The sequence below is a fragment of the Pan paniscus genome, chromosome 19 (genome assembly GCF_029289425.2).
Source record: "Pan paniscus chromosome 19, NHGRI_mPanPan1-v2.0_pri, whole genome shotgun sequence".
NCBI lineage: Eukaryota > Metazoa > Chordata > Mammalia > Primates > Hominidae > Pan > Pan paniscus.
In genome coordinates this window covers 18,567,022-18,585,402 of record NC_073268.2, presented here as the reverse complement: position 1 = coordinate 18,585,402, position 18,381 = coordinate 18,567,022, and the positions used below count along the sequence as shown (strand labels likewise).

At 48.3% G+C, this 18,381-nt stretch overlaps 2 pseudogenes; one reads left to right on the top strand and one right to left on the bottom strand.

Annotated features, from left to right (window-relative positions):
- Nucleotides 1-936: 936 nt before the first annotated feature.
- On the bottom strand, nt 937-9,094 carry LOC129394424 (dead end protein homolog 1-like; annotated as a pseudogene).
- Nucleotides 9,095-14,488: 5,394 nt separating this feature from the next.
- On the top strand, nt 14,489-17,892 carry LOC134729521 (UPF0450 protein C17orf58-like; annotated as a pseudogene).
- The last annotated feature ends 489 nt before the right edge of the window (nt 17,893-18,381 follow it).

Sequence of the window (18,381 nt, the reverse complement as noted above, 5' to 3'; positions counted from 1 at the left end):
TCAGCCTCCCAAAGTGCTGGGATTACAGGTGTGAGCCACCTCACCCGGCCTGCTTAACGTCTTAAAACACACAGGACAGTTCCCCCATAAAAAAAATGATGACCAGCCGAAAATGTCAACAGTATCAAGGTGAAGAAATTGCCATAAAGGCTTGGTAAACAGGGATGGTATGACGACACTATTGATAGGCCACATTAAAATACTTAGGGCCATATCCATTATCCCTGTTTTTATGATTTCTTCTTTGTCCCCATGCAGTTTCAGGGGCAAAATAAGGGAGTAAGTCAAAGGTGGTTCCAAATAGACATCTGGGAATCTTAGGGTGTAATATGGCCCTCATGGAGGCCCTTGCTGAGCTTAGGGCCTGATTCTGGAATCCTAGCATTGCCAAGAGAGGCAGGCTGGCAGGTGAGAAGACAAATAATGGGAGAGCCCACATATGTTGGAATTCATTTGATGGTATCTAAGCTGGGGTGATTGTCCCCACTAGCATTACATGACTATGGATCCAGTTATTTGGAGAAATCCATTTCCTCCACAGGGAATATATACTACATTAGAACCAACGATGGAATCCTTAGTAAATGGAATCATTTGGCAAAATTCAGTTGTCTGAAATTTTTGCATAAAATTCTCTTTTTTATTTTCATTGAGGCAAATAAATAAAGTATCAGGTATTTACTAGGGTCACCATTCTTTGATTCATTGATTTTTTTTTTCAGACAGGATCTTGCTCTGTCACCCACGTTGGAGTGCAGTGGCATAATCTCAGTTCACTGCAACCTCCACTTCCTGGGCTTAAGTGATTCTCCCGCCTCAGCCTCCCAAGTAGCTGGAAATACAGGCGTGTGCCACCATGCCCGGCTAATTTTTGTATTTTTTGTAGAGATGGGTTTTCATCATATTTCCCAGGCTGGGTTTTTTTTTTTTTTCAAATGTCTTAGGGTTTTCGCTTTATTATTTCCTTGATATCCACAGCAGAAGTTCAGAGGTATAACTTCAACATTAACAGGTGAAAAGTTCTACAATGACTTGTTGCACTCCATCACATTAGAATAATTGAACTATAATTTCCATACAACACAAGAAAACTACAGTATTTAGTGACAACTGAAAGATACCTGATAAATAAATATATCAACTTACTACTCATGAAAAGAATGGAGCTGGTTATTTCAGCTATAAAAGGGCAAAGCAAAAAGACCATTTTCTAGCCATTTGAAAGTTACTCAAAAAATTGATACAATGGAATGGAAAGGAAAACAAAAAAGATTGTAAGCAACTTTAACAATGTTCTTGCATTCTACTGATACACAAACCTCTAGGGTTTCAGTTGACACAATCAAGTTCAACTTGTACTGACAGAAAATATTAAAAACCTTCCTATTGAGTTTTTAATATCAAACAGGGAGGTTAGTAAATTGTTTTCTGATTCTTCTACAAAAAAAAAAAAAGTCTAGAAGAGGGACAGGGAATGTAGTGTGCACCACTTATTATTATTCTAAGTAATAATTTTTACTTACGAGGTCAACACGAGTGCAAAGGGCTTAGTGATGCATCTTATTCTTTACTTTTGGACAGTAACATCCTCAGATGGTATTTTTATTGGTTTGTTTTATATCCCCCTTTTCCATTTGCCCTTCTGTTTTGAAGTGCTTTTTCTTAAAACTTAAGTTCTTTGCCTCCATTTTCTTATAAACCCAATTTCCTCTTTAGTGCAACTCTACCATTTGAAAGGAACCTTTCTATTGTACTTTACAAGCTGTGAATAACCGCTATGTAATTCTTTCCAAGGATTAATAAACTGAGAGATGATTTGAACCAACAGAGGTAGGGGAAGATTAGAAGGGGGATGCAAGTGGCCACAGATCTTAGAGGCGGCCAGCAGAGAGCGCTGCTCCAAGGTGAAGGTCGCACCCTGAGAGGCCATCCTTTTTTGTAGGACCAGACTGGGGTGTAAGGACAGTGCCTCATCCTCACAACGACAGACCCGTGTTCTGGGTGTAGATTTGCCTCCCTTGCCTGCGGGACTTCTGCTAGCACTGCCGTTCCTAGACTTAGACCATGCTAGAATGAGTCCAGGAACCGAGGAGAGGAGATGGGAGTGGCTCTTCCCACTGTGGCCCCTAATAATTCACATGAAGAATTTTTGCTTTCCTTGCCAGGGACCCGGGACTCAGTGGGTCCAGAGGTCCTAGTGCCAAAGGAAGAAATGTGTAGATCAGGAAATACTATTATGGTTTTATTCAACTGGAAGCCGAGGCTAGCCATTTATTGTATTTATTTATTTATTTATCTATCTATTTATTTATTTATTTATTTAGAGACAGAATCTCACTCTTGTTTCCCAGGCTCCCAGGCTCAAGAGATCCTCCTACCTTAGCCTCCTGAGTAGCTGGTACTACAGTCGCATGCCACCTTGCCCAGCTAATTTTTTTTTTCTTTTTTTTTTTGAGACGCAGTCTCATTTTGTTGCCCAGGCTAGAGTGCAGTGGCGCGGTCTTGGCTCACTGCAACCTCCACCTCCTGGGTTGAAGTGATTCTCCTGTCTCAGCCTCCGGAGTAGCTGGGATTACAGGCATGTGCCACCGCGCCTGGCAATTTTTTTTTTTTTAGTAGAGGCGGGGTTTCACCATGTTGGCCAGGCTGGTCTCAACTCCTGACCTTGTGATCCGCCTGCCTCAGCCTCCCAAAGCGCTGGGATTGCAGACATAAGCCACCGCGCCTGTTTGCTTTGTTTTGTTTTGTTTTGTTTTCTGACAGAATCTCTGTCACCCAGGCTGGAGTGCAGTGGTGCGATCTCAGCTCACTGCAACCTCTGCCTCCTGGGTTCAAGCGATTCTCCTGCCTTAGCCTCCCAAGTAGCTGGGATTATAGGCACACGCCACTATGCCCAGCTAATTTTTGTATTTTTAGTAGAGGTGGGGTTTCACCATGTTGGCCAGGCTGGTCTCAAACTCCTGACTTCAGGTGATCCACCCACCTCGGCCTCCCAAAGTGCTGGGATTATAGGTGTGAGCCATCAAGCCCAGCCCTGCCCAGCTAATTTTTACACTATGGGCAAGTATGCTGCCCAAGAGTGCTCTGGAACTCCTGGGCTCAAGTGATCTTCCTTCCTCGGCCTCCCAATGTGCTTGGATTACAAGCATGAGCCACCTTGCCCAGCCGAAGCTGGCCATTTAAAGTTCCTCATGCTGCTGAATCAATAAGGATGGAAGGCGGCTACTATTATGGGCTAAGTGTTTGCATCCTCCCCAAATTCTTTTTTTTTTTTTTGAGATGGAGTTTTGCTCTTGTTGCCCAGGCTAGAGTGCAGTGGCGCGATCTCTGCTCACTGCAACCTCCACCTCCCAGGTTCAAGTGATTCTCCTGCCTCAGCCTCCTGAGTTAGCTGGGATTACAGGCATATGCCACCACACCCGGCTAATTTTGTATTTTTAGTAGAGATGGGGTTTCTCCATGTTGGTCAGGCTGGTCTCAAACTCCCGACCTCAGGTGATCTGCTGACCTCAGCCTCCCAAAGTGCTGGGATTACAGGCATGAGCCACTGCGCCCGGCCCCCAAATTGTTTTTTTGTTTGTTTGTTTGTTTGAGACGGAGTCTCGCTCTGTCACCCAGGCTGGAGTGCAGTGGCATGATCTTGGCTCACTGCAAGCTCCGCTTCCCGGGTTCACGCCATTCTCCTGCCTCAGCCTCCCAAGTAGCTGGGACTACAGGCGCCCTCCACCACGCCTGGCTAATTTTTTGTATTTTTAGTGGACACGGGGTTTCACCGTGTTAGCCACGATGGTCTCGATCTCCTGACCTCGTGATCTGCCCGCCTCAGCCTCCCAAAGTGCTGGGATTACAGGCGTGAGCCACCGCGCCCGGCCTCGGCCCCCAAATTCTTATGTTGAAGCCCTCACCTCCATGTGATGGTATTAGAAGGTGGGGCCTTTGGGACGTAATTAGGCTTACAGTGCCCCACGATGGGATGAGTGTCTTAAAAGAAAAGACCAGGTGGTCTGCCTAGTGACTCACCCCTGAAATCTCAGCACTTTGGGAGGCCAAGGTGGGTGGATCACTTGAGATCAGGTGTTTGAGACCAGCCTGGGCAATATGGTGAAAAGCCATCTCTACTAAAAATACAAAAATTAGCTGGGCGTGGTGGCGCAAGTCTGTAATCCCAGCTACTTGGGAGGCTGAGGTGGGAGAATCGCTTGAACCCGGGAGGTGGAGGTTGCAGTGAGCCCAGATCATGTCATTGCACTCCAGCCTCCAGCCTGGACAGAGAGAGCATCTGAGAGTCTCTGTCTCAAAACAAAAAGAAAAAAAAAAAAGAAGAGACCAGAGAGCCTTTCTTCTCTTTGTCCACCAAGTGAAGATATGGCAAGAAGGCAGCCATCTGCAAGCCAGGAAAAGAGCCCTTGCCAGCACCCAATCGTGCTATCACCCTGATATGGGACTTCCCAGCCTCCAGAACTGTGAGAAATCAATGTCTGTTGTTTAAGCCACCCAGTATGTAATAGCAGCCTGAGCTAACTAAAACCATCACCGAACTAGCCTCTTTACCTATGATTAGCAAGAGGAAAATGGCTCTGTTACTTAGTAAAGGAAGGAGGCTATGTCTGAAAGCCAAAAATTCACTGGGGACACATCTTAGCAGGCTCTTGACCCTAAGACCTGGTTAATGGAAAAGTAGAGCAACCCAATAAAAACAAGACCACCAAGAAGTCAGGTCTTATGGAATAAAGTATTGAGTGTCCCTATGAGGCACAGAACCCTTCGAAAGGGGATTGGAAGAAGTGGTGGAAGAAGGCGGCTATGATTATCAACTTAGACTTCATGGCCATTTGTAGAAGGAAGCTTCTACCAGCTATGTTTTATGTTAATTGGCTCTTTTCTCTTCTTTTTTCTTTCAACCTTATATTAAGAGCACTGGCAGAAGCTAGCGGTTTTGGTATCCTGTAATTATTAGTTGTATAACCTTGGCCAAGTAACTCAACCTTTCTGTGCCTCAGTTACTCATCTGTAAAACAGGGTAATAAGTCTCAACCTCGTACTTATGTTGTTATAAAGATTTAACACTAGGCTGGGCATGGTGGCTCACACCTGTAATCCCAGCACTTTGGGAGGCCGAGGAGGGTGGATCACCTGAGGTCAGGAGTTCAAGACCAGACTGGCCAACATGGCAAAACCCTGTCTCTACTAAAAATACAAAAAATTAGCTGGGTGTGGTGGCACGTGATTGTAATCCCAGTTACTCGGGAGGCTGAGGCAGGAGAATTGCTTGAACTAAACCTGGGAGGCGGAGGTTGCAGTGAGCCGAGATCATGCCACTGCACTCTAGCCCAGGCAACAGAGTTAGACTCTGTCTCAAAAAAAAAACAAAAAAAAAAAACACTTTGAACAAAAAAGAAAAAAATAATAAAATTAAAAAAAGATTTAACAATTGGGCCAGGCATGGTGGCTCATGCCTCTAATACCAGCACTTTGGGAGCCTGAAGAGGGAGGATTACTTGAACCCAGGAGTTCCAGACCAGCCTGGACAACAAAGCAAGACTTTGTTTCTACTTAAAAAAAAAAAAAAAAACACCAAAGTCAGGTGTGGTGGTACACACCTGTGATCCCAGCTACTTGGGAGGCTGAGATGGGAGGATCCCTTGAGCCTTGGAGGTTGAGGCTGCAATGAGCCATGATCATACCACTGCACTCCAGCCTAGGCAACAGAGTGAGGCCCATGTCAAAAAAAAAAAAAAATTATCCCCAACATTTAGCAGCTTAAAACAAAAAACATTTATTATATCACACTTTCTGTGGGTCAGGAATCTGGGAGGGACTTAGCTGGGTGGTTCTGCTCAGTTCTCTTGGGATGTTTCAGTCAAGCAGTGGCCTGGGGCTGCACTCTTATCTGAAGACTCAATTGGGAGAAAATATGCATTCAAGGTCACTCACTGGTTGTTGGCAGGCTGTAGTTCCTCACTGAATATTGGTTGAAGACTTCATTGACTTACTACCTGGACTTCTCCATAGACTGCCTGAATGTCCTCCCCACATAGCTAGAGTGAATGAACTAAAAGAGAGAGAGAACACACACAGCCCAGGTAAGAGTTCAGTCTTTCTAAGTCATTATATAAAAAGATTCTTTTTTTTTTTTTGAGATGGAGTCTCGCTCTGTCGCCAGGCTGGAGTGCAGCGGCACGATCCCAGCTCACTGCAACCTCTGCCTCCCGGGTTCAAGTGATTCTCCTGCCTCAGCCTCCCAAGTAGCTGGGATTACAGGCGTGTGCCACTATGCCCAGCTAATTTCTGTACTTTTAATAGAGACGGGGTTTCACCATGTTGGCCAGGATGGTCTTGATCTCTTGACCTTGTGATCTGCCCGCCTTGGCCTCCCAAAGTGCTGGGATTACAGGCGTGAGCCACCGCGCCTGGCCGAAAAAGATTCTTGCACACACGTTTATAGTAGCACTATTCACAATTGTAAAAATGTGGAACCAGCCCAAATGCCCATCAATCAATGAGTGGCTAAAGAAACTGTGGTATAGATATACAGTGGAATACTACTCAGTCATAAAAAGGAATGAATTAATGGCATTTGCAGCAACCTGGATGGGATTGGAGACTATTATTCTTGGTTTTTTTTTTTTTTTTTGAGATAGAGTCTCACTCAGTCACCCAGGCTGGAGTGCAGTTGCGCAATCTTGGCTCACTGCAAGCTCTGCCTCCTGGGTTCACACCATTCTCCTGCCTCAGCCTCCCAAGTAGCTGAGACTACAGGCGCCTGCCACCATGCCCGGCTAATTTTTTTTTTTTTTTTTTGTATTTTTAGTAGAGACCGGGTTTCACCATGTTAGCCAGGATGGTCTCGATCTCCTGACTTCGTGATCCACCCGCCTCAGCCTCCCAAAGTGCTGGGATTACAGGCGTGAGCCACCGCACCCGGCCTTTTTTTTTTTTTTTTTTTTTTACTAACCAGGCGTTTAATATAAATACAACCAGCATAGAAAGACCCAAAACTATACAGAAACCAAAACCAGAATGCCATGTGGTGGAGGCAAAGGGCAGAATTTCTGACCCCTTTGGCTCAGCTGCCCTTCCCCACAAATAAAAACCAACAAACAGGACAAATCAGGACAATAAAGAAGATTCATGCTAAGCTGTGGCAGAGGGGGGAAGGTATGATCGGGTGGGGGTGGGACAAGGAATGGCCATGGAAGATAACTGGGTCAGGTTGGACCCTGGGCTGGGAGGGGGAGGGCAAGGCCCATCACCACAACTTAAGCCAAACCTAAGCTGCCCCCAGGTGCCATAGGTCCCTGTCCCAGCAGGGAGGCTGATGGGCCTGGGCCCATGCCCCTCCCCACCTTTGGGAGTCAGATAGTGGCCACCCAGGTCTGCTGGGTTGGGGCCTGACACAGGCTCTGCATGCGCATTCGCGCTGCCTGTGGAGCGAGAATGGAGTCACTGTTTAACCATGCTACCTGCCTCAGCCCCAGCAGACCACAGGAGGTTGGCCCCAGATTCACTGAGTGCCTGCAGCAGCCGTACAGACACAGCATCCTTGGCCACCTCATGCCCATCCCGGCCATCTAGGATCAGCACAACCCAGATGAGGCCGCTGAAGGGCACTGGATGCCCAGGAATCACCACCTGGTACCAGAAGCGGTGCCAGCCAGCAGGTCCTATGCCCAAACACTTGGTGAGGAACACAGGGCTGCCCAGCTTCATTCGTTGGCACAGCAACTGCAGGGTAGCCCGAGCCCCTTGGGACCCTAACTTGTCCCTTGCCAAGGCCAACTGGCTGCCCTCTGGCTGTGGGGACCGCAAGGAGGGACCCACAAGTTGCTGGCGAAGTTGCTGCTTCAGTTCTGGCTTGAGCCACTCCACAGCCACCTGCTCTCCACAGAGGTGTGACTGCCCTTCCTCCAGGGCCTTTTTGGCCATGGCAGCGGTCCAGTGCGAGCTGAATTTGAGCAGAGCGATCTGCCCGGGCGCCGGTCCGGGGCTGGGCAGCAGCCGCGCCTCCTGCAGGCCGGGACCCAGCGGCTGCAGCGCGGGCTGCAGCGCGAGCAGCAGCGCGGTGCGGGTCAGATTCGGCGGCAGGCAGTCAACGCTCAGCTCACACTTCCCGGTGCTGCGGCACACGAGCAGCGGGCAGGACGGCCGCAGCGGGTGGTTGTGCAGCGGGCGATGGCGGCCTGCGCGCCGCGCCGCGAGCTGCAGCGGGCATATGCGAAGCCGCGGTTCAGGCCGCTGAAGGTCATCATCAGGCGGAACTCGTAGAGGCGGCCCACGCGCCGGAACAGCGGCATAAGCTGGTGCTCGTACACTTCCTGAGGCAGCCGCCCGATGAACACCTCTGACCCAGCCGGCGGCGGCGGCGGCGGCGGGCTGCCCACCCAGCCTGGGGGTGGCCCGTCATACTTCCTCTGCCCGTTCACCTGCACCAGGCGATGCCTGTCTCCCTGACCCACGCCTCCAGCGCCGCCTTGTTCTCTGGCTTCACCCTCTCACACCACAGCTCACAATCCCGCTTGGACTGCATGGCTCTCTATTCTCTTTTTTTTTTTTTTTTTTTTTTTTTTTTTTGAGACGTAGTTTCACTCTTGTTCTCCAGGCTGGAGTGCAATGGCGGGATCTCGGCTCACCGCAACCTCCGCCTCCCGGGTTCAAGCGATTCTCCTGCCTCAGCCTCCCAAGTAGCTGGGATTACAGGCACGCGCCACCATGCCTGGCTAATTTTGTATTTTTAGTAGAGACGGGGTTTCTCCCTGTTGGTCAGGCTGGTCGCAAACTCCCAACCTCAGGTGATCCACCCACCTCGGCCTCGCATAGTGCTGGGATTACAGGCATGAGCCACCGTGCCCCGTCTATGGAGTAACTCAGGAATGGAAAACCAAACATCGTACGTTCTCACTCATAAATGGGAGCTAAGCTAGGAGGATGCAAAGGCATAAGAATGACACAGTGGACTTTGGGGAATCAGGGGGAAAGGATGGGAAGGGGGTGAGGGATAAAAGACTATTAATTGGGTGCAGTCTATATTGCTTGGGTGATGGGTGCACAAAAATTTCACAAATCACCACTAAAGAACTTACTCATGTAACCAAACACCAGCTGTTCCCCAATATCCTATGGAAATAAAAATGTTTTTAAAAAAAAGAGTTTGGTCTTTCTGTAACCTAATCTTGGAAGTGTATATTACTTCTTCCATAGGCTATCAGTCTCCCAGACCAACCCTGCTACAGGGTAGGGGAGACTACATGGGATGTGAATACCAGAAAGTGGGGGCCATTGGGGACTGGCTATTTGGAGGATGGTTACTACAAACTATATTTGTAATTTTTTTTTTCTTGAGATGGAGTCTTGCTCTGTTGCCCAGGCTGGAGTGCAATGGCACGATCTCAGCTCGCTGCAACATCCACCCCCTGCGTTCAAGTGATTCTCCTGCCTCAGCCTCCCGAGTAGCTGGGATTACAGGCACGCACCACCACACCCAGCTAATTTTTTGTATTTTTAGTAGAGACGGGGTTTCTCCATGTTGGTCAGGCTGGTCTCAAACTCCTGACCTCAGGTGATCTGCCCGCCTCGGCCTCCCAGAGTGCTGGGATTACAGGCCCGAGCCATGGTGCCTGGCTATATTTGTAATATTTTAACCACTAAAAAAAAAAAAAAAAAAAAAGAAGAAGAAGAAGAAAAAGAAACAAGTATGGGAAAATATTAAGATCTGATAAAACTGGGTTATACTTATGCAGGTATTCATTACATTATTCTCCATAACTTTTTAAATGTTTAATAATAAAAGTAAAAATATTTTCCCCTTAAAAATGTGCGGCGCATACCTCAAATAATGTTGACAAAGAATCCTAAAGACAATTATTGTTATTATTATTTTTTGAGACAGGTTCTTGCTCTGTTGCCCAGGCTGGAGTGCAGTGGTGCCACCTGAGCTCACTGTAAACTCCGTCTCCCGAGTTTAAGCAATTCTCCTGTCTCAGCCTCCTGAGCAGCTGGGACTACAGGCGAGCACCATCATGCCTGGTTAATTTTTATATTTTCAGTAGAGATGGGGTTTCATCATATTGCACAGGCTGGTCTTGAACTCCTGGCCTCAAGTGATCCACCCACCTTGGCCTCCCCAAGTGCTAGCATTACAGGCATGAGCCACTGCGCCAGGCCTCTCAAACTCCTGACCTCAGGTGATCCACCTGCCTTGGCCTCCCAAAGTCCTGGCATTACAGGCGTGAGCCACTGCGCCCGGCCGATCTTCCTTCCTTTCTCCCTTCCCCTCCTCTTCTTCTTCTTCTTTTTTAATTAATAGAGATGGGATTTTGCCATGTTGCTTAGGCTGGTTTCAAACTCCTGGGCTCAAGCTATCTGCTCGCTTCAGCTTCCCAAAGTCCTGGGATTAAGGGCGTGAGCCACTGCGCCTGGCCCCAGTAAGGATTTAAAAGCTCAGGAATTATTAGTCAGCTTCCTTTTTTGTTCATCCTGTTGTTTGTTCATTTCAGTCTATTCCCTTTTTATAATTTCCTTCTTCATAAGGACTATTTCTCCTTGTACTTTTGTGAGAATTCCCGTAACTTGTAATCCCAGCTACTTGGGAGGCTGAGGCAGGAGAATCACTTGAACCGGGAGGCGGAGGTTGCGGTGAGCCGAGATCAAGCCATTGCACTCCAGCCTGGGCAACAAGAGCAAAACTCGGTCTCGGAAAAAAAAAAAAAAAGAAAAGAAAAGAAAAAAGAAAGGAAGGAAGATCCTCATTGGACAGAGCAAAAAGCAGAATTGATGGCACTGAAAATGAAATCAGCGGCTGATGTACAAGTTCCAGAATGTCTCCTAGAGTAACAAGGAAATCCGGGTGTGGTAGTTTATGCCTGTCATCCCAGCACTTTGTGAGGCCAAGGAGGTTAGTTAGCTTGAGCCCAGGAGTTGGAGACCAGCCTGGCCAACATGGTGAAACCCCATCTCTACAGAAAATATAAAAGTTAGCTGGGTTTGGTGGTGGGTACCTGTAGTCCCAGCTACTCTGGAGGCGAAGGAGGGAGGATCACCTGAGTCCCGGGAGGTCAAGGCCACAGTGAGCCTTGATAGAGTTTTGCCACTGCACTCCAGCCTAAGCAACAGCGAGACCCTGTCTCGATAAACAAACAAACAAACAAATAAATAATTGTAGAGCTAGAAGATAAAATGGGGCCCGGTGCAGTGGCTCACGCCTGTAATCCCAGAACTTTGGGAGGCTGAGGCGGGCAGATTACTTGGCCCAGGAGTTTGAGACCAGTCTGCCCAACATGGTGAAACCCCGTCTCTACTAAAAATACAAAAATTAGCCAGGCATGGTGGTGTGTGCCTATAATCCCAGCTACTTGAGAGGCTGAGACAGGAGAATTGATTGAACCCAGGAGGTGGAGGTTGCAGTGAGCTGAGATCACACCACTGCACTCCAGCCTGGGTGACAAAGCCAGACTCTGTCTCAAAAAAAAAAAAAAAAAAAAGGCCGAGCAGAGTGGCTCACGCCTGTAATCCCAGCACTTTGAGAGGCTGAGCCGGGCAGATCACCTGAGGTCGGGAGTTTGAGACCAGCCTGACCAACATGGAGAAACCCCGTCTCTGCCAAAAATACAGTATTAGCAGGTCGTGGTGGCACATGCCTGTAATCCCAGCTACCTGGGAGGCTGAGGCAGGAGAATCGCTTGAACCTGGGAGGTGGAGGTTGCAGTGAGCCGAGATTGTGCCACTGCACTCCAGACTGGGCAACAAGAGTGAGACTCTGTCTCAAAAAAAAAAAAAAAAAGAGAGAGAGAGACAGTGTTTCACCAGGTTGGCCAGGCTGGTCTTGGACTCCTGACCTCAAGTGATCTGCCCGCCTCAGCCTCCCAAAGTGCTGGGATTACTGGTGTGGGCCACTGCATCTGGCTCCCACCATCTCTATTAAAAGAAGATAAAATAAACATAAAATAATGAACCGACAAAATAATAATACAATTCATTGTAAGTAAAATGCTATCCTGAGTTCTGTGAGTCATTCTGGATAATTCAAATTCTCTAGAATTACCACCTCAGCTGACTTTTTTTTTTTTTTTTTTTTTTTTTGTAGAGACCAGGCTGGTTTTGAATTCTTGAGCTCAAGTGATCTGCTTCCCTCAGTCTCCCAAAGTGCTGGAATTACATGTGTGAGCCACCGAGCCTGGCCTACAAATTCTTTATTATACAACACACAGTAGATGCTCAATAAATATTTGCTAAGCAGAAACATACACTCAAAATACCAGAAATTATCAAGGAAGTTGCCAGTTGGTCTCTTGGGTTCTTCCTCCCGACAGGTATACGCACCTATTGTAAAGATGAACACATTAGGCTGTGAGAAACCAATACTGTTAAACATTCCAATCAGGTGACAAACTCCCTGGGCTCTGGTTTATATTACCAAGCACCCTGATGATAACTTGGCTTCCTGTGTGGCTTGTTTATAGAAAAAGAATGCTACCCAGGCTGACGTGAGTTGCATTTCTGAGTTGATTTCTCATTGTAAATTAATAAACTGGCATTCTGGCTACATAGATCAGTCTCTTTGAACTCTTTGTACCTTCCACCATTAGTGTGATTTCTAAGGCTGCAAGCCAGACACTGCCCAAGACCCAGCACTGGACTCTGGTGAGTTCTTCCAGCTGTTGCCACCCCAGGAGCCTCTGGGAGCCCCTGGGAACCATCCAGCTTGCTCTCTGTCTCTACATTTCACGGTGTGGGTTTCAGGGCATTCACAACATTCCGGCAACAGAAGAGTTTTGGGAACACCCCCAGCAGGATGTGGGTGATTTGAATGTATGTCAGAGATGTGGTTGTATGTCAGAGATGTGGTTGTAACTGAGAAATCTTAAGCCTAGTGAATTTTATTCCACTTGACTTAAAGAAAGAGCACGTGAAAGAAGGGGATCTGAGGACATCTATGAACAGGGCCCCAAGGGCATGAACTTACTAGTGTTTATCTGACTAGTGTTTATCTGGGCCTGTCTAGTCTGGAGAACCTGACTCTGGTGTACCCAAGCTTTGCAGTGGCTGTAGAGGTTTGCTCTTTTGGAGGGAGAAGATAGTTCACTCCTCCAACACCTGAATGTGGGTAGATTAACCCACCTCCTTCAGCTGCAGTTTGGCAAATTTCTCTTCTTTGATTTAATGCTCAACGGACAAACTTCCCCTCTTCTTCTTCTTCTTCTTCTTCTTCTTCTTCTTCTTCTTCTTCTTCTTCTCCTCCTCCTCCTTCTCCTTCTTCTTCTTTTCTCTTCCTTCTCCTCCTCCTTCCTCCTCCTCCTCTTCCTGCTCTTCTTCCTCTTCCTCTCCTCCTCCTCTTCCTTCTTCTTCTTCTTTCTTTTTTCTCGGTTTTGAGACAGGGTCTCCGTCACCCAGGCTGGAGTGCAGTGGCACGATCTCGGCTCACTGCAACCTCCACCTCCTAGGCTCAAGCGATCCTCCCACCTCAGCTTCCCATGTGGCTGGGACCACAGGCGTGAGCTACCATGCCCGGCTAATTTTTGTATTTTTTGTAGAGACAGGGTCTCTCCATGTTGCTTAGGCTGGTCTTGAACTCCTGAGCTCAAGAGATCATCCTGTCTCAGGCTCCCAAAGTCCTGGGATTACAGGCATGAGCCACCATGCCCGGCCTCAACAGGCAACCTTCTGATTAATAATTAGACCTCTGGGCCGGCCGTCGTGGCTGATGCCTGTAATTCCAGCACTTTGGAAGGCCAAGGCGGGTGGATCGCTTGAGGTCGGGTGTTTGAGACCAGCCTGGCCAACACGATGAAACCCCGTTTCTGCTAAAAATACAAAAATTAGCCTGGCATGGTGGCGTATGCCTGTAATCCCAGCTACTTGGGAGGCTGAGGCACGAGAATCGCTTGAACCCGGGAGGCAGAGGTTACAGTGAGCTGTCATATATAATGAAACAGTTTTACTAAACTTAGGAAGCAGTGACTTGGTGTCTCTAGAAATTGCCTAACATACACATTCCAGGATACATTCTCTGTCATCTGGAATCTCCTCCCTTCCACAAACCCACGCTGTCTTAAGCACTATTTTCCTATTTGTTGTTGACCTAATCTAGAAAAAAGCGGCCATCACTCTTTCTCCCCCACTCAGTCCCTCAGTCCCGAAACACCCTTATTCTCCGCACTTGTCACCCCACCCTCTGCTGCCCCCACCGCAGCGCGCAAACGCACACGAGTTTAAAGTTTAGGCTGTGATGCTATCCTCGCCCGCAGATCACAGGACAGACATTCTCGGGGACAACTTTGCGAGGCCATGTGCTCGTCCCCCTTAGGAAGGAAGAGGGAGAAATCCCTGCGGCTCGGTTTTGTTCCAATGGTCTGCTCAGCGAGTGATTCCCGTTTCCCCAAAGGCTGCCCCTCATTAGCATGAACGGGGACGCGGGTGTGGAGAAGGGGTTAGGGGAGAGAAAGCAAGCAAAGCCCAGGCTCACTTTTAGAGCCTGGGAACCCTGTCTGCAAAAATGACAGCTAGAGCTTTCTGGCTCCTCTGTTTAATCGTCGGATCATCCCCCGAAGCTCCGGTGGAGAGAAAAAGTAAGATCTCTGTAGTGCGGAGCCCTGGGAGCGGAGCGGGGATCTGGGGAGGGGGCGCCCAGGCCTCAGCCGCCGGCTGACAACCGCGCCACCTTCCGTGAGGCAGCACACGCGCCCACAGGCCCGCGCCTGGCGCAAGCCGAGAACCGCGCGTTGCGGCGCCGCGGGCCGGCGTCGGAGGAAGCCCCGAGACGCGCGCGCTCACGGGCCCTACGCTTCCCCGCCGCCCGGCCGCTCGCGCGCGCCGCCGAGGGCCCCGCCGGCCCTGCCCACCGCAACCTGCGGCGCGCCGTCGTGCCGGCCCCCGGCTCACCGCCCGCGCCGCCGCCGCGCCTCAGCTTCAGCTTCGGCCTCAGTCAGCCGCGCAGGGACGCGGAGCCCGGCGCCGAGTCCTGCGCTTGCGCTTGCCGGGCGGGCATGGACGGGCGAGAGGCGTTCTGCAAGCGCGAAATCGGTGAGCCCGGCCGCCGCGCAGCCGCCCCGCCGCCCCGCGAGCCTTTCCGAGTCCCGGAGAATCCTGCACGCGAGATCCCAGGGCGCCCGACCCATGCGGGCCGTTTCGCTGTTGCTAAAAACCAACGCCCGGGGACTGGGAGAGGAACTGGGGTTCCCAAACTGTTTTTTGGAAGCAGCGATGAACGGGATAGTGCATGACGTGGACGTGCTGGGCGCGGGCATCTGGCTGGTGACCCTGCTGGTGGATCGGGACGGGCTGTACAAGATGAACCGCCTGTACCTCACTCACCCCCGACGGCTTCTTCCGAGTCCACATGTTAGTCCTGGACTCCTCCAGCTGCAATAAACCGTGTCCAGAGTTTAAACCTGGTATTGAAACTGAGCTGAATGACGCTGCATATGTACTTTATACCACCGTTTGTAACGTGGGTGCCACAGCCCGGGCTGTGGGTCACCCAGTCTTTTTTTGGGAGGGATGGGGGACAGTATTGTAACATGATTAGGATTTAGACGACAGGTATTATTTCCGCCACTCTGTGATTTAAGCACCGTCAGCCCCACCCCCACGGGTGAGAACGGCAGCTGTTGGCACAAAGCGGGCTGTCAATAAATAGATGTTCACAAATGGAGTGAGCGACCACCAAACACCATTGCCATAAGGGACTGTACAGAACTGAGTTTAGAAAAGCTGCTTTTTTGGGGGAGTGTGTGGAGGGTTGGTAGCGGGGAATACCCACTCCCGCATCTTTTTTTTTTTTTTTAGACAGAGTCTCGCTCTGTTGCCCAGGCTGGAGTGCAATGGCGCCATCTCAGCTCACTGCAACCTCCGTCCCCCAGGTTCAAGCCATTCTCCTGCCCTCAGCCTCCCAAGTAGCTGGGATTACAGGCTGAGCCACTGCGCCCGGCCCCACTCCCACATCTTTCTAGGCATGTGCTCTGGGAAATCCTGATACAATGTGATAAGGACCTTTGTTCTGTAATGTGGGCTGGTTACATATTGCTTTCCCTTCCCCACACCCCGTGCTACTTTTTGTATTTTTAGTACAGATGGGGTTTCACCATGTTGGCTAGGCTGGTCTCAAACTCCTGACCTCAAGTAATCTGCCCGCCTCGGCCTCCCGAAGTGCTGGGATTAAAGGCGTGGGCCACTGCACTGGCCTGGTTGGGGTGGTTATCTTCTAAAGGTCGCTAGACTGTTTCCACCTTGCCTGTAGACTGAATATCAGTTTCAACTTGTGCAGCAAGATAGTAGATTGCAGCTTAGGTATTTCTTAAAGGCCTTATATTTTCTGTTTCATGGCATTTAAAAAACGCTATGAATTAATGTTCTGGTTATTTTGTCCAGGCAGCAGGTATATTGTGATGGGCCACATCTACCATAAGAGAGGGCAGCTTCCTACAGCTCTGCTCCAGGTCCTGAGAGGCCATCTCTGTCCAGGGGATGGACTGCTGAGGAGCAGCAGCAGCTATGTGAAAAGGTTTAACCCAAAAAGGGAAGGGCAAATTCAAGGTGCAATTCATACCCAATGCATTTGAAACAACCATCCTGGCATTTCTGGATCACAAGAGACATCGGCAACAAGACATGAAAGGTCTATCTTCATGTAATGGGTCCTCCTTTAGAAGAGAGCCCAAAGCTACTCTATGAATGACCTGCATAGTTACAACTGTAATCTCGAAGGTGTCACTTTGTTATTTACAAGATGCTTCTTAAATGGGCTGCTCCTGAGCTCAGTGTCAAGGTGATTCAACTGTTGTGCCAGACAGTGATTTACACAGCTCAGATAACTGACCTGTCTAGTTAACAGATCACTGCTTCATGTTTTTAAATATTTTAATTTAATACATTCTTTAGTAGAAATAGTCCACAAAACATTTTCCTGAATTTAAATACACAACTTTTATATCATGTATCAAACCTGATTTTATATTCAAACCTGATTTATATTCAAAACTAATACGTGAAGATTAAATTCTTCACATAACAGTAAGCGCACTAGTCAAAAGACATTTACCTATGAAACGTCATTTAGATCAAACACAAGGGTCAAAGCCCAGGACAAGGATTAAAATTTTACACTTAAAAAGTACCAAGCCGGGCGCGGTGGCTCACACCTGTAATCCCAGCACTTTGAGAGGCCGAGGCGGGTGGATCACCTGAGGTCGGGAGTTCGAGACCAGGCTGACCAACATGGAAAAACCCTGTCTCTACTAAAAATACAAAAATTAGCCGGGTGTGGTGGCACATGCCTGTAATCCCAGCTGAGGGAGGCTGAGGCAGGAGAATTACTTGAACCCAGGAGGCAGAGGTTGTGGTGAGCCGAGATCGCGCCAGCCTGGGCAACAAGAGCAAAACTCCGTCTCAAAAACAAACAAAGTGTACAAAAGGGCCAGTGTGCGGATGGGTGGATTAAAAAAATAAATTTTTAAAAAGTGCCAAAGGGCTTACTTCAGGCGAAAGTGTTCCTGATGTACCAAAGAGTAAGATATAGTTTATTTTCATGCCTCCCTGCTCCTAATAATGTATGTTTTGTGCTGAACTGGCAGCTATCCCAATGTGAACTGTATTCTGGGTGTATCTGATGTCATTTTTCTATTAAGACCAAGTATAATGTTTGCTTGTAAAGCAATAAATCTTGCCTTGAAATTACATCTTGGATGCACCTGTTTATTTTTGTTTTGTTTTGTTTTAGCCTTTGAGCCCTAAAGGTTTGAGAAAAAGCCTTTCTCAAATTCATTCCCCAAACCTTGGAACCAATATTAACCAATGACAGCTCACAAGCAAGTGAATTCTAAACATTTTTCAGTTGGTTTTAAAAAGGTTTAATCACTAGCTAAATTAAATATTGATTTTATACCTGAGTCCACAAAGACATGAGAGTATTTTTTCAGAAGATAAGGCTGTACTTCAGTTTATAAGAAGTACGGTGAACAGAGACACCACTAATGCATAGATGAAGATGACCGCCTAAAGAGAGACAGGGGAAGGAATTTCACTGGAGAGAGAGCAGCCTATTTGGCCTCACGGTGATGCACTCAGGAAGGTCAGAATGTGTCCTGACGCTGTCCATGGCACCCAGTAGTAGCACTGTACACATAAAGGACATCCAGGACGGGACGCTAGGGAATCACAGGAGCCAAGAGGCAACAGCCTAACATTACAATACCTGATACTATTATTTGTTCCAATTATGGGGCAGACAGGTAATAAAGAGTTGAGAGGTTCTGAGTGTTCTATGGTAAAGCACTACTGAGAGATTTCTAGAGTATTTTCCAAAAATGAGTTTTGTCGAAATTTATTATAAATTTTACTAGAATTGCTTTTTGGGAGTCAGATGCATTATTGCATGATAGAATTATAGCT